Below are 15238 nucleotides of genomic sequence, written 5' to 3'. Positions count from 1 at the left end.
CCATCACAGCCTCTAGAACTCAGGATAAATGATTCTGCTTGTTCTTCTCTCTCCTGCTGCCTGTTTGGAGCCATCCCCACTCAGACACTCTGTTCTTTGTTCAGGATGGACAGAACAACAAGCCAAGGTTTGAATTACAGGAGAAAAGGCTCAGAGATGTAAGGGAAACCTTTGCCATGTGCAGGGTAGGGCAGCACTGCAATCCTTGCCTGGATAGAATTATTCAGTCTCCAAAGTCAGGGAGATTTAGGAATGAATTAGATGTCTGTCAGTCAATCTGTTCTGACACTTCTCATATTCAAAACTAACACAGATTCAAAAAGAGCCCCCAAACCAGACAAAACTGCACCCTGCCAGGAACTATCCAGTGTGATGGTGCATATAAAGCCCCATGAAGGGCTGGATCCTTGTCTCACTTTCCATACAGATGTCAGATGCCACAACTGAGGATGGAGTGAATCTTAAAACTAGAAATAGATTAATAACAGAAATACTAAGAAAGAAGTAACTGTGATGTGAGCTGGGCTCTACCCAGGTGGAAAAGGCCCAGGGAATCAAGAATTCTAAAGCCTGTTTGCAGGGATGGGGATGAATGATGTGGCTCTTGTAAATGGTTTCAGGGATGTGGCCTGTACCAGAACTACTGTGCTCGTTACTGTTTGCAATGGATTTAGAAGTGACTACTGAACCCATAATTTAGAGGAACCTTGAGAAAGTAGCCTGAAATCCCCAGAACAGGACTGGATAAACAAAGTGCTGCTAAATACCTAGGAGGGGGAAAAGCTGTAATGAAGCTGCAGCTTGCAAAAGCAAACAAAGCCATTGTAATCACACGGTCTGATTTCTTCCAGGACAGGCTGGAGATTCTGCCTAGATTTCAGTATTTCAGGCTTAACTGAACAAAGTGATAACATCTCTGGTAATTCATTGCAGTAAATTTGTCTCATTTCATTTTCTAGGAAATGAATCCTTCTTCTTCACTGTGAAAAATGCACTTACTTTCTTTTTCCTTCCTAAGAGGTGCTTGGATGAGCAAGAAACTTCCTAATAATCTCCCAGCTCAGGTGAACAGGTTGAGCCTGTAGAATTGCTAAATATAAATTATTTCTCTTCCAGTTCTTTGGTTATCCACATGGCTCTGCTGTGCAGCTTGCTAATTTTTCATTACAAGCAGAGGTAGTGACGTTGACTGTGCCAAATAATCTGCTTACTCCACTCAAGTCTTTTTTAATCAAGTTCTCTACCTTCTACTCCAAAATTTTGCCAGGATTCGAGTCAAGCCAATGCCCACAACACGGTTTAATTATCCACAGGGTTTGGATCCATCTGGCTTAATTATCCACAGGACCATTAAGTCCATGGTAATTACCTGGCTATTCCCTGCCTTACTGAAAAGAAGCTTCTCACCCAGCACCAGTTTCCAATTAGCACCTAATCTGAGATGGCAGTTTAGCCTTCCTTCAAGGTGCAGCTTGGAATTTAAGCTGTCTCTGAAGAGTATAGTTTTGTTTCCTGTTTTTAAGTAATTCTAACATTCTGGTTTAATACCATCAATCTCTTATAATATTTTGTCTATTTGAAATGACATGTGTTCCTGGTCCCAGTGTTGTTTGGAGCTGAGGGACATGACTCTTCAATTGTTTGAAAATGTACTCATGCCTTCATACTGAGATTTAGGGGATTTTTAAAAACATTCTTTATGCGTTCTCTCTTGTTACTAATTTTCTGCATGTTTAAGTCTTTCTAGCTTATTTGGGGGAAATTTAAAATACTATGATTTCCAGCTCTGTGGAACTGTCTCTAGAAGGGTGAGCACGTAAGAAGGGAAACTAGGGAAGTGACTTGGAATATTGCATGAAAGAGGAAGCTGTCAAACTATTGCTGCTTCATTTTCACTTTCCAGAGAAACCCTTAAAATACTTATCCCTTTGCTATCTTGTAAGAGCTTGCCTTGTCTTGTAAGACATTACTTTTTTGACAGGTCCTTCTCCTCTCTTCCAGCTCATGACTAGACACCGGCTTTACTGGCATGGATATGTGAGATTTCCTGTTGGTATTCCCTTTGAAGCCTCTGTTGTTTTGGGGTTTGTTCTATTTGTACATTCAGAAACAAATCGGTTTTTATGTTACAATCCAGACATCTAAAATGTGAAGCTGTTTTTTCTAATAGAATATTTGGTGTGTGACTGGTGGAGGCTGATGGTGGATTCACTTCTGAAATCATTTGGGCAATCCTTTTGGCCATGGGTTAATGTGATAACTAAGAACAATGGCCAGTTTATATCTGGTGGTAAAAACAAAATTAATTTGCTGTCTGGCTGTTTCTGCTGATCAGTTTTAAGCATTTTGCTTGACAGTCAGAGGACAGAGCTGGGAGAGGTGCCAAGGTCCATGTGATACCTATTTGCTGAGGGTGGGAAGCAGAGTGAGGAACAGGAGCTGTGCTGTTGGCAGAGGTTCCCACTGTGCACTATGTGCCCAGGAGATGGGGTGCAGCTGTGCTGCTCGTGGTGATCCATCCAGGATGTTGCATCCCGGACTCCTGGGGCCCTGCGTGTTTCTTCCCTGCTCCAGGTGATAGGACTGGCTCTGATACAGCACAGCTGTATCCTGGGATCAGGATGCAGGGGCAGAGCCCCCCAGGGCTCCCTGCTTCCCTAGGAGGCCTTGCAGGAGGGAGGAATTCCTGCTTAGCTTATGGCAGACACACCTGCTGAAGGGAAACTTGAAGGGGCCATGACTAAGGGATTAAATTTAAAAGAGAATGCTAAAAGTCTTTGTGTTCCATGTGTAATTGGGTTGCTAAATATCCTATTTTTATCCCTGCCTGTGTCCTTGACATCCTCAGTGAAAGGGCCTGACTCAAATTAATCTTGGTTTACAAACACAATTTCTTCTTGTGGGCACCACTTCCATATTGGTGACACATGTTGGCCTGTCCCAGCTCAGAGTGCTGAGTGGCAGGGAAGGGAGACCTTCCTGGCTGCTGATGGGGAGAAAAGGAGGTTTCTGGACACTCCTTCCACATCCTGGCAAGGTTGTGTTACCCTGAACACTTGGAGCCATTGGATTTACATGGAGTAGCTGCAAACTTTATCTGCTGTACTCATGTGCCTCCACCAGAAATGAGGAAAAAGAAAACAAGAATAAGGTTATTTGCTTTGCTCTTGTCTGTGTGTGTGGAAAATCCTGGGATAAGGGACTCAGATGTTGTGTCCCATATGGAAGGAAGACATTGGAGCAGTCTTGGGTATCTGTGAGAGATCTGGACTGTCTCTACAAAGCTCTGTGAGGCACAGCTTTGGAAGGACGGAAAATCCATGTGTAGCCCATAAGTGGGAACTAAGGATGAAGACAAATTTCTGCAAGTGGCATATTAATGGACTAACTGCCCACAGGAAAATAACAAACATTCTAGGAACAAAGTAATGATGGACAAACATCCAAGAAAAAAAAAAAATGTCTGTTGTGCATTTGGTTGAGAAATGCTGTTCTAGGAAGCAAGAATGCACAAGGGTTTGGGATTGATGTGGAAATGAGCTCGCAGCGTAGCACTGCTGTCAGAAGTGCAAATGGAGCTCTCAAATGGGAAAACTGGAGCAACTTCAGTAGGAGGGGGGAGATTTGTTTGAGATCGGTGTGGCTGTGTCTGGAAGGCGCTCCACAAACCCCACTCATTTATTGGAAAGTGTTTGGATAAACCAAAGAAATTCAAAAATATGTCAAAAAAGAGCCTCAAAGCTCAGTTCCTGGAATTCCAAAGGGAAAATGGAGAGTGTCTCAGTTCCTGAATGCGCTTGGCAGGATTGGAATGAGGATGAGGTGAAAAGTGAGTTTTCAAGCAAGATGACAAAGCTCTAATGGGGTGAAGCTGCCAGAAGTGAAGAAGCCAGGTCCAAAACATTTCCAGGATTTGGACCATTCTGCTTCAGTAACAACTATACATTAGAACCTCTGCCTTTGGCTTTTCTACTAGAGAAAATTGCTTTTTATGTTTTTTTTTTTCCTAAGAAATACAGCTTTTAAGCAAAATTGCTGGACATTACATCAGAGTTTGTGTTATGGGCTAACTAATGACTAGAACTTCAATTTTATTTACCATCTTACCAATCTGAAGCTATGCCCAAGTGTGGATATTCACTTCAACTCTGGAATTTTGGGGACTCATACAATCATGAAAACCAAGATGTTGCTTTTACACTTACGGCATTACAGTTTTCCCACCAACTTGACCTACCTCTCTACTTACTTATTTCCAAGTGTTTTCTTCTTTTTTTATTTTATTTTTCTTTTTCAGTTTGTTTTTGTTTGCTTTAGTTTGGTTTGTGTTTTTTTCTGTGGTTTTTTTGTTGGGTTTTTTTGTTTGTTTGTTTGGTTTTTTGTTTGTTTGTTTGTTTGGGTTTTTTTTATATCTTAATTTTGCTATCACTAAAACCACTTTAGGTCGTGGAAAATAAAAGTTACCTCCAGAGTGTCAGGTATTGAATTAGACCTATTGAAGCAGTCCATTTCAAAATGTTAAGAATATACTGAAAGAACAAGCCTTGAAATTCCAACATATAAATGATTAAAAGCTCGGCATGAATTTTAAAAAATAGATACATAGATATTATTTTTATATATATATATATATATATATATATATATATGTAATTGTTATTGTTATATATAAATAATAATAGATATTATTACACATACACATATATATCTAATATATATATATACACACACACATATATATATATATATTTAAATTAAATATGTGGTAACATGTGTTACATCTGATGATTCACTCTGGGCCTCTGGATGGTTCCCCACTGGGAACTGGCCACTTTCTGAATTTTTCTTTTAAGCAAATACATTTCCAGCCACAAAATACATGGATGTCTCTGTCAGCTGAGCCTTCCCAGAGTGTTCCCCCAAAAGAACGTCCCTGCTGCCACCAGCAGCTGGGCCTGGGACCTGCAGCTGCCCCCAGCACAGCTCCCCTTCCAGGGCTGCTTTCCCCTGGCACAGGAAATGCCTCCCTTAAGTTCATGACAAAATTAATTTAAAGTTTTGCTCTGCAAGGAGATACAAAGAGGCTGATGTGCACACCCAGGTATTTTTAACTGGGATATTTCTATTGTCAGGACAAAGCCCATGCTTCATATTTTGTTAAACAGTTAAAGTTATCATGTTGAATGGATTCAAAATGCTTTATTCAATACTATTTGGAATGTAATGTATTTCTCATTATCCCAGGTTGTTTTTTTAATGGCATGAGCATTTCAAATTGCAGAGAGAAGCAAATGGAAAAGGTGTAGTGAATGTTTCCTGCAAAAAGTGCTGCCTTCTGCTTCCTAATCACTCAAATTCAATATACTTATTGCAAATTAAATGAAAGTTTAACCATCCGCATAAAGAAATTTGAAGAGAAATTGTCTGATTTGATTGAAAGAAAAAAATATGACTATTCCACTTATGTTGGGTTTTTTCCATTAAATTTGCTTTTTTAAAGGAATGTTATTAATATTTTAAAAATAAGTTAATATTTCTTCTATGCAAATGTCCTCTATAAGCATGCACACTTAATTAACAAGGTGTTCATTATTTATTCAAGGGTTTTAGTAGGTGTTCAGTCTGCAAAATACTGGGGACTGATTAATGTGTATCTTTGCTTCTGTATCTGTGTGTAACATATTGAAGGGAATGCTAAAGAAAAAGAAAATATATTTTAAGCCGACAAAATCCTTCAGTTTTCAGTGAATTGAGGGTTTTTTATGTACAAGAAAAAGGGAATATAATTAGGGAAAACACTCTGGTTTTTGTGTATTTTTTGCATTTGGACTAGAATGCTGTGAAAGCATGGGATGTTCTTGGGGAAAGACATGGGATGTTCTTGGGGAAAAAAACCCAAACTAGAACAAATAACGAAAGAAAAGCCAAACCCAACTAAAAATAGCAACAAAAAAGGCTCCAAACCACGACGAAAACCAAACGACAAAAAAAAACCCTCTCCAAGCCCTAATAAGCTGCAAAAGACCTTTCTGAAAGAGATTGATTGAAGTGTCTAAAATGAGAGACTTCAGCCCATCCAAATAAAATGCCTGGAATTTTAAAGGGACAGGCAGGGGGACAGTCCAGTGATGCTTCTGCAGGACTTTCCCTGCCTTGGTCAGAGCGTTTCTCACATTAAGAAGACGCCCAGAAACTCCAAAATTTCCAGGCCCAGCACCAGAGGCACTTTAGAACACAGTGAGCTCTCCTTTGCCTTCGTGGTGTGGCTGAAAGGCAGCAGAGAGAGCTGTAAAAGTATAGCTGCAGAAATAAAGCAGGGAAAAGTAGACAACAATCTGGACAACAGAAAGAAATTAGTCCTTTTTGGAAAATAACAACCACAATAAAATTACCAATAAAATTGTTCATTTTCCAGTGAAAGCAGGGTCTATAAAATTGATAGAATTGAGTAGAAATTGATGTTGATATAAAAATTCTGGTGCTGCAAACACCAGTCAGAAATGATCTCTGCATTTTGTATCTTGTTAACTGTGTAAAGAAACCATTGCTTGCTGAACACACACAAAATTAAAGAATATTAAGAACACTAATGGAAGACTGGACAATGGGATATGTGAAGTGTAGGATTCGTTTTGTGAGGTGCTACAGCAAAATCTGACAGGACAAGTCAGAAAAATAATTACAGTCTGATCTTCAAAGACAAATATTATCACTCCTAAAATAGATAAAATCCAATCCCTTCTTATCTTTCTGGAGTTATGAAAGCTTCAGGAAAACAGAGATTTATTTTAGCATTATATCATCATTTTAGTTGCTGCAGTTCGAAAGGGGAATAAAATAATATAGCTAATCGATTGGAACAGTGTAAAAATACAGCTTAGGAAATGTACGTTGTTAATTTTAATGTATATTAGTTCAAATGTACGTTGTTAAAATCATGTAATAAAAGAGTGAAGAGAGAAAATGTAATATCTAAAATAATTTCAGGAAAAAAAAACTTAGAAGTAGACTAAACGAAAAAGCAAAATTTGCAACAACAAAAAAATATTGAAGAGACAGAAACACCAAACAGAATCGAAACAACCTAAATCGCAGGCAGTGCCTGGAAAAGGCGGCTTTGGAGTAGAACAGAAAAGTGGAGCAAATAAATGCAGAAGAACAAAATGGTAAAATAACAAAGTTAAGAGAATTTGAAAACGTTGCTGCTTGCCAGACCCGTGAGGGAGAATCTGCAGGACTGGTCTGAGGTAGAGACAGGCAAATCTCTCCGGCGCTGCGCGGCAGGGAGAGGGGATCGGCTCAGTCCGGGAGAGGAGCGCAAGGAAAACGCCCTGTGCAAGGTTCAGGGCTTTGTCCTACCGAAGCAGAAAGGTGTCCCGGTCACCAGGCCCCAGGCCAGCCAGCCGCTCCCTCGTGCCGCTGCTCCGCGGGCAGGGCGGGCCCCGGCAGCTGAGCGCTGCCGCTGGCCCGCGGCGCTCCCCGCGCCGCCCCGAGCGCGGAGCAGAGCGCCGATGGTCAGTCTGTCCTGCTTCAATTCCTGCTTTTTATCAGATCAGTTCTCCCCTCGACACCCCCCCCCTTTTTTTTTTTTCTTTTTTTTTTTTTTTTTTTTTTTTTTCTTTCCCCTCCTTCTCTCTTTGCTGTCTCATGGTAAAAAAATCCAGTGGAAAGTTGACCCTCAGCCCCTCCTTTTCCTCCCATTTGAAACCCACCAGGACAGACCCGGTCCGGCCGTCTTCAGGCAGAGGCGATTCCAGCTGGGATTTTCCTGTCACTCAGGTAGAAAAGGATAGATAGCAGGGGGAGGAAAAGGCCTGCTGCTAAAACCCCATCCTTTGTGCTCTACAGTGCTCGTTTCAGGCTCCTTGCTGCAGGGGTCCCTGCCTGGCTCCCTGAAGATCACTGTGGACGCTGGGCATCTGCACGATCGGCTCCTCAGCCATTCCCGGGGCAGGAGAGCTGGGAGGTTTCCATTAGCTCCACTTCAATGAAATAGTTCTGTGAAGTCACTAAGAGCCAAAATGCGAGGAAAAGCTATTTTTCTTAAGCTTGATAAAAGCATGTACAAAGACCAGATGAGTTTACCTGAATGTGGGTGTGATTATTCAAGACATCTCAAATGTCCCTTTATCATTTATCATTATACATTTCCATGGTATATTAATACTTTTTGTTGGCCATTTTGCAGCCATGTGCATGTCATGTGTGCCATGAGGGTTGGGTTTTTGGGCTTTTTATGCCTATTTTGGTGAGTTCTGTGCAAGGCGATAGAAACGAGCAATGGTTGAGCTCTTTAGCTGCTGACAACACTGCTCACGTTTGCAGCCTGGGGCACCAAAAGCTTCTGACTGGAAGGAATTTCAAAGCAGCAATGGGTTTTTAGGAAGCTGAATGATCAAATTTGATTTAACAGCCTCAACAATAGTTTTATTGATTGAGGGGTGGAAGATCTGATATGAAATAAAACTGCAGCCCCCTTGCATTTCTCTGTCTTATGAGCAAGTCTGTATTTTTTAGTGCTGAGGATCTCATCAGGACTATTCTGGGGAAGGAAAAATGCCTCTTTAGGAGGTCTTCTTATTATTTTTTTTTTTTTTTCTCAGTCAGCCTGCCAAACTGTGGCAGTTTAGGTGAGAAAGATGATATAAAGGTAACACGAGCTGACTTTACAGGACTTGAAAACTTTGCAAAGAAACATGGGGCCATGGGATTTGCTGCCTTGGAGCAGGAACTACTCCTTACAACCCCCCAAACTGGAAAAGTCCGTAAATATCTAAAGTTGTTAATTTTAATTTTTACTACTTCTGATTGAAGGTACTAGCAGTTTATGATGTTGCATTGTTTTAGAGTGCAGAACATCTGCTAAAGGAGATACACAGTGCTTAGCCTGTGTTTTTTCCAAAAAGCATCCAGAATGTTAGCTTGGATCTTGGGACACTTAGGGATTACCCACCAACGGAGTTCCTGCGTGAAGGAAAGATGTGTCCAGCCACCAGAAATACTGGGGACAAAATGGGACTTCTGTGAGTGCTTCAGAAGCAACGTTTGAGGGACCAGGTGGAGAGGAAGTTGTTGAGGAAAAACACCTGAGTGGTGCTCGGAGCAGCTTCTCAGAGGAGCTGTATGAAGACAGCTGGAACAGCGGGGGGACACAGACTTGCATGAACATATGGAATTTCTGAGGTTCTTGAGAGATGTATTTCCCTTGTTCCTGCTTTTGTTGGGTGATGGGTTTGAAATGGGGCACGCTGGTAGAACTGGGTGAATTTCAGAGGGTTGGGATGTTAGTTTCTGAAACTGGCATTTATCACATGAAAATCTTTAACAGCAACCAAATCCTTCATCTGAAAGCATTTAAATCACAGAATTATGATATCTACAGGGGATTTGACAGCATTAGCAGCCTTCCTTTTGAAAGTGCAATTTCAAAGTTCATGTTGAAAATTTTATTTTTTTTAATCCCCCTTGAAATAAAAGCTTAGTCTAAATTTCCCATTACAAACCCCCTATTTTTCAGACACTGCTGTTATCTAAATTAGGGACAAATTCTGGTTTTAGCTTACCTTCCAGCCCTGAGACCCTGAATTTAAATCTCATTATATTGCAGACATTTATGGGATTCAATTAATTTTCTCATTTAAAAGAGAAAGAAATCCCAGGGATTAGTTCTGTGCTTCTTTGTAAAGAAACTCCACTGTCACGGTGGACTGTGGTTTGGGTTGTCAGACATGATGCAGAACACCTGGTTTGCATACACTGTACCAGCCTTGTAAAAATTTAGTGTGTGAGCACATTTGGGCTTCTTTTCTTTGCTTTATCTCAGTGTTTCATTTTCTCCCTGTTTGGCTCTTTTTATTTTCCATTCTTTTACATTACAGCAAAATCAATGTATTTTGTCTTTTCTTATTCCCCTTATTCCATAGTTAGCACGTCTTGGCTTTTCTTCCTCCTGTTCTGTACATGAATGTTTTCCTCTATGATATTTGTTTTCCCCCATTTGTCCAGCCAAGTTTCCTTTTCTCTCTGATGTGTTTTTACACTCTTCTTTATCCACCTGTCTTTATCTGTCTTTCCTTTATCCCCATCATTTTTCCCAATATCCATGCTTTTTGATCTCCCTCAATTCCCCACATTTTGTCAACCTCTCCATCTCCTCATAATTTCTTGTGGCTCCCTCACCATGCCCTCCATCACTCTTTGTTCTCTGACTCCTTTGTGCCGCCTCCTCTCTTCACCTTCCCCTGAGCATCTCTTGCAGATGCAATTGGTGGCATTGGGAATGGGTTGAGACAAAAAGAATCCCTACAAGGATGTGGGTACATATGGGGTCTGTTTGATTCACACCAGGGTGAGTGTGCACCCATCATCTGCAAAGCCCTTTGAATAGTCTGTGGATTGTTATAGATCATGTGTTTTAATGGCCTTGTATTATCTTATAAAAGGATTTGATGTCTTTCATGGACATATGAGATCTGACTTCTATCAGCAACATCTTTTTGATTTTTGGAGTCATGTTCCTGTGACAGAAAGCAGCTGAGCCTGACAGAATGCAGCTTGATTTGCTGCATTTGTACAGTACAAGAATCTAATTTATTAATAATTTTTTAAACTTTAATCTCAATTGCAAATGTTTTTATTAGGAAAACATTGCTATTCTGAAAACTTCTGATCTTGGCTTAAAAGTTGGGTTTTTTTCTAATATATAAATAAGAAAGATAAATTAAAATGCTATTGTTTACAAGTCTGCCAGAGGCTTGAGTAGGCAGAAGGTTCTCTGCTTCTGTGACATGCCAATATCAGCAGGTGATGTTTCCTGGAAGGATCATCTGAAGGGACAGTTACAGATTTCACATGATTGTGCTGCTCACCCCTAAGAGGAAAAAGAAAGTAAGCCTTTGGGCAGCTGAACAGTACAAAGATGGGAAATGCTGGCAGAGCAAAGTAAAAATTCAGCATTTTCATGCTTTGAGATTTGGTTTGGTTTGGTTTGGTTTTTTAAATCCAGGCTGAAATCTTCTCCTGGAAGAACAAGCTCTCAAACCTCTGTACTTAGTAATAACTTTCTTTCATCCTCTAATATTAAATGACAGCAGTAATAATGTGCAATATCAGGTTATGAAGCATCTTGTCCTGGTCATCCAATGAGTCTGCTGTGATGCAAATAAACCCAGCATTAACTCAGATGTGAAATTCACTGCAGTTGAGATTAGCAAAGCCAAAGAACAAAAGATCTAGTTGATTAGAACTAGATGAAATTCATATCCAGATTGGTGTAAACTCTGGGTAATTGTCTTGAAATATCCAAAGAAGGGATGGATAAGTGGGTTCAGCACCCCCAAAGATCTCCTGTGTCTCTTGAGACAATTGATCATTTGTGCTTTGAAGCTGCTTCCCATTTTCTCAGTCAGCCCCATTTGAGAAGAGCTATTCATCTGATAACTTACTTGTCAAAACTTGCTAGGCAAGGCAGGACAGAAGCATCAAGACCTGTGGGTAATTTAAGAGATGAATTTGTGCTGGTGGCTTTCAAGAATCCCAACCACTGTAATGGAGATCAAACACATCTCTGAAACAGTTCAGTCTAAGCCAGGGATCATGTGGTAGAAGAAAATAAGCAGGCCAGGAATTATTATCTCATTTTATGTAAGGTTTCTAGAGAAAGATAAAACCTATATATGCACACATAGAGCACTGTGCTCCAGACCCAGGTGCGATGCAAGTCCCCTACTTAAAATACTTGGGTACAGAGCCATGGAACAGAATCACAGGATATCCTGAGCTGGGAGGGACCCAGAGGATCACCCAGCCCAGCCCCATCCCTGCACAGACACCCCAACAGCCCCACCCTGGGCACCCCTGGCAGCGCTGTGCCAACGCTCCTGGAGCTCTGGCAGCCTCGGGGCCGTGCCCATCCCCTGGGGAGCCTGGGCACTGCCAGCACCCTCTGGGGAAGAGCCTTTCCCTGATCTCCAGGCTGAGCCTCCCCTGGCACAGCTCCAGCCATTCCCTGGGTCCTGTCCCTGTCATAGAGAGCAGAGATCAGAGCTGCCCCTCTGCTGCCCCTCATGAGGATGTTGAAAACCCCAATGAGTTCTCTCCTCAGGCTCTTCTCCAGCTGAACAGACCATGCCCCCTCAGCCTCTTGTCATGTGGCTCCTCCAGACCCTTCCCCATCCTTGTGGCCTCCTTTGGATGTTCTCTAAGGTCTTAATGTCTTTTTTTATATTATGGTGCACAAACTGCCCCCAGGACTGGAGGTAAGGCCTCTGCAGAGCAGAGCAGGACAATCCTCTCCTTTCCCTGGCTGGAGATGTTGGGCCTGATGCCCTCCAGGACAGGGATGTCTCTCCTGGCTGTCAGGGCACTGCTGACTTGCCATCGACCACGAGCTCTTCCTGCAGCTGCTTCCCAGCATCCCATTCCCAGTCTGCCCACACACCCAGGGTTACCCCATGCCAGGTGCAGAATCTGGCACCTCCCCTTGTTGAGATCCATGTGGTCACTGATGGCCCAGTTCTCTCATTTGTTGAGCTCTCCCTGCAGAACCTCCCTTTTCTTTAAGGGAGTCAACATCTCTTTCCAGTTCTGCATCATCTGTGAACTTGCTCAGTTTCCCTTCCAGTTCTGCAGCCAGGTCAGTTATGAAGGCGTTGAAGAGCACAGGGATGAAGATTGAGCCCTCTGGAACTTCACTAATGACCTGTGCCAGTCTGATGTCACCCCAGTCACTGCCACCTTTGTGCCCAGCCCATGAGCCAGTTGCTCACCCCTCCCATGATGTGTTTGTCCAGTGTTGGGATGGATGTTTTGCCCAGAAGAATCCTGTGAAAGACAGTATGGAAAGCTTTGCTGAAGTCCAAAAGAATTACATCTACTGGCTTTCCTCGATCGACCAGGTGTTGTTCCATACTTCCATAGAGGTAAATCAGGTTGGACAAGGAGGACTGTCCCCACATGAAGCTGTGCTGACTGTGACCAATGGCTGCACTGTCCTCCAGCTGTTTTTCAATACTTCCCAGAATAACCTTTTTCCATGATTTTACTGGGCATTGAAGGGACACTAACAGGCCCGTAGTTTCCAGGGTCCACCTTCTTGCCCTTCTTGAAAATCAGGACAACATCTGTCTATTTCCACTTGGCTGGGACCTCTCTGGATTCCCAAAATCACTCAAAAATCATCAAGAGGGGTTCTTTGATGACATTAACACCTCTTTGAAGATTTTGGACAAATTCCATCAGGGCCCATTGATTTTTAGGGATCAGGCTGGGGTAGCAGACCCCATGCAATTTCTTCTGGGATTTGATCAATCTCACAATCATGGTCCTCCAGCAGAGGACCCTGAGACCCCCCTGGTCCATCATCCATTCTTTGCCTCCATCTTCAAAAAGAATGACTGACCTAGGGGGTCCCAGTGCCCTGAGAATCAATTGAAGTCAGTGCCATGTCAAATCAGACATTCCTGAGAGACTTGGGAAGGCAAAAGTGAAAGAGCTGCCAAACAGCAAAAGCATTTCAGTAGAAGGAACAGCAGAATAGAAATGAGCAGATTTTACACTTAATGTTTTAAAAAGAGAGCAAATTATCACTGTCAAGCAAATCCTTTCCCATATGTGTGAAAATGGGTAGCAACAATCAAAAATAGAGGAATGAAGTGTCTGAAGCATCATGACAGGATGAGGTTTGAACAATACAATGAGTCATGAGAGCTCCTTTGCAGAAGGGCTGCCAGCACTCAGTGAAGTCTCCCATTCTCTTACAGCTGAGCTCCTGATCCCTCCTGAAAGCAGCCAACTTGGTTAAACAGTTCTTGCTTTTGCATGGGAGTAGATGTAACAAATATCCCAGAAACATCAGGTTATGCACATCAGTCTTTGCAAAGGTCAGTGGAAAGCAGTTTAAGACCTTTGTTATTTCAGTGGCACATCCCTTGCTCCTGGTTCTGCAGAGTTGCACTTCTATAAAATTACTTTTTTTCTGTGATAGGTAGTGGAGAAGATGGACATGTTTGAAGACCACTCAGAGAAACCTCAGCATTAGCAGTGGGAGAAGTGGCACATGAAGTCAAAGTGAAACCAATCTGATTTACGCTTTTGAGTAAAATATTGTATTGAAGTTGCATTTTGGTGTAATAAAGCTACAGCTCAGGAGAATGTCTTACCTTTAGGCTCAAGAGGTCTGGTGTCCAATGGTTGCTCTGACAGTCTGTGAAATCAAAGGATGCTCTTTCACTAGAAGGAGTCAAAAGGACTGAAATCCACATGGCTACAGGTTGGTACTGGATTTACTTCTGGGTTTATGCAACATAAAAACCCCCAACCTCTCACTCCCTGTGGATAGGTTTAGCAGCTGGTCTGCAGGCTAAACAACTGAGTTAGCAGAAGAAGAAATTGATAAAATATGAGTTTATCCACAGCAAAGAAGAAAGCAAGGCCGTTAGCATGGAAACCAATAAAATAGACACATAAGGGATATTTGAGTTAGAGGATACGTGCCTTAGTGAGCAGCATATGTGCCTAAATAATTTGTTGTAAACTCTTACCAATTAATTGACGTTAATTACTTTGTACTAATAAAGTACAGTGAGCTATTGCTTTGTCCGATGAATATAATGAGCTGTTTTGATGTAATTAATGACTTAAGATCACACTTTGTTAAGGGTATAAAACGTAAGAACAACTTGTAATAAAGAGAAGCCATCGTTGTCTCTGCACAAGTGTGCATGTGTATGTTGTGTGTCCATCTCAACAGCGACAGCTCCTTGTTGATATTCTCTGGTTACTCTTTTCCCATCTTCTCTCATTCCTTTTCTTTGCTTGGAAATTCATAACGTGAGTTGTCTTTCACTCTCATGATGATCTAAAATATTTCTGCCAGATTTGACTTCATTTCTTTACCCGTCACCCTCATTTTTAGAACCTTGCGGTCAATATAAGATTTTGTTTTGCAATTTAAATACTTTAAATCCCTAAGAAGAGAAATAGAGTGTATTGATGACGGAAAAATTGAAAATGTCAGTGCTTTTGGATTGGAACAATTATAGGCAAAGCATTTCTTGAAAAGCTTTATCCATCATGCCTTTCAGTATGTAATTTAATAATGGCAACTGCCCATGAACAGTTAATCCTAACCTTCTCTTTCACTTTCATACTTTATCAGGAAGAGTTTTAGCCGAAGACTGAATGTTTCAAATTTGTGTGATAGACTTGTCTGTATTGATCCTGCTTTCATATAAAAAAA

The 15238-nt window shown here is 41.6% G+C and overlaps 1 protein-coding gene and 1 long non-coding RNA gene across 5 annotated transcripts in view; one reads left to right on the top strand and one right to left on the bottom strand.

The window, feature by feature from the left end:
* ASIP (agouti signaling protein) overlaps positions 1-7496 on the bottom strand; it is a 22470-nt gene extending 14974 nt beyond the window's left edge. For all 3 annotated transcript variants that reach the window (XM_053958819.1, XM_053958821.1, XM_053958818.1), the window contains exon 1: positions 7360-7496. The gene's annotated coding sequence lies outside the window, so the exon portion shown is untranslated. The remainder of the gene's footprint in view (positions 1-7359) is intronic.
* LOC128796807 (uncharacterized) lies at positions 7449-15238 on the top strand. 2 transcript variants are annotated; one of them, XR_008433900.1, is made up of 5 exons: positions 7449-7514; positions 7716-7779; positions 13761-13880; positions 13985-14269; positions 15158-15238. It is a non-coding gene; the product is annotated as an uncharacterized LOC128796807 (long non-coding RNA). The 2 variants fall into 2 exon arrangements; XR_008433899.1 differs by lacking the exon at positions 7449-7514 and having other exon boundaries at positions 7633-7779.

The sequence above is a fragment of the Vidua chalybeata genome, chromosome 17 (genome assembly GCF_026979565.1).
Source record: "Vidua chalybeata isolate OUT-0048 chromosome 17, bVidCha1 merged haplotype, whole genome shotgun sequence".
Taxonomy (NCBI): Eukaryota; Metazoa; Chordata; class Aves; order Passeriformes; family Viduidae; genus Vidua; species Vidua chalybeata.
This window is presented reverse-complemented; position numbering and strand designations above follow the sequence as displayed.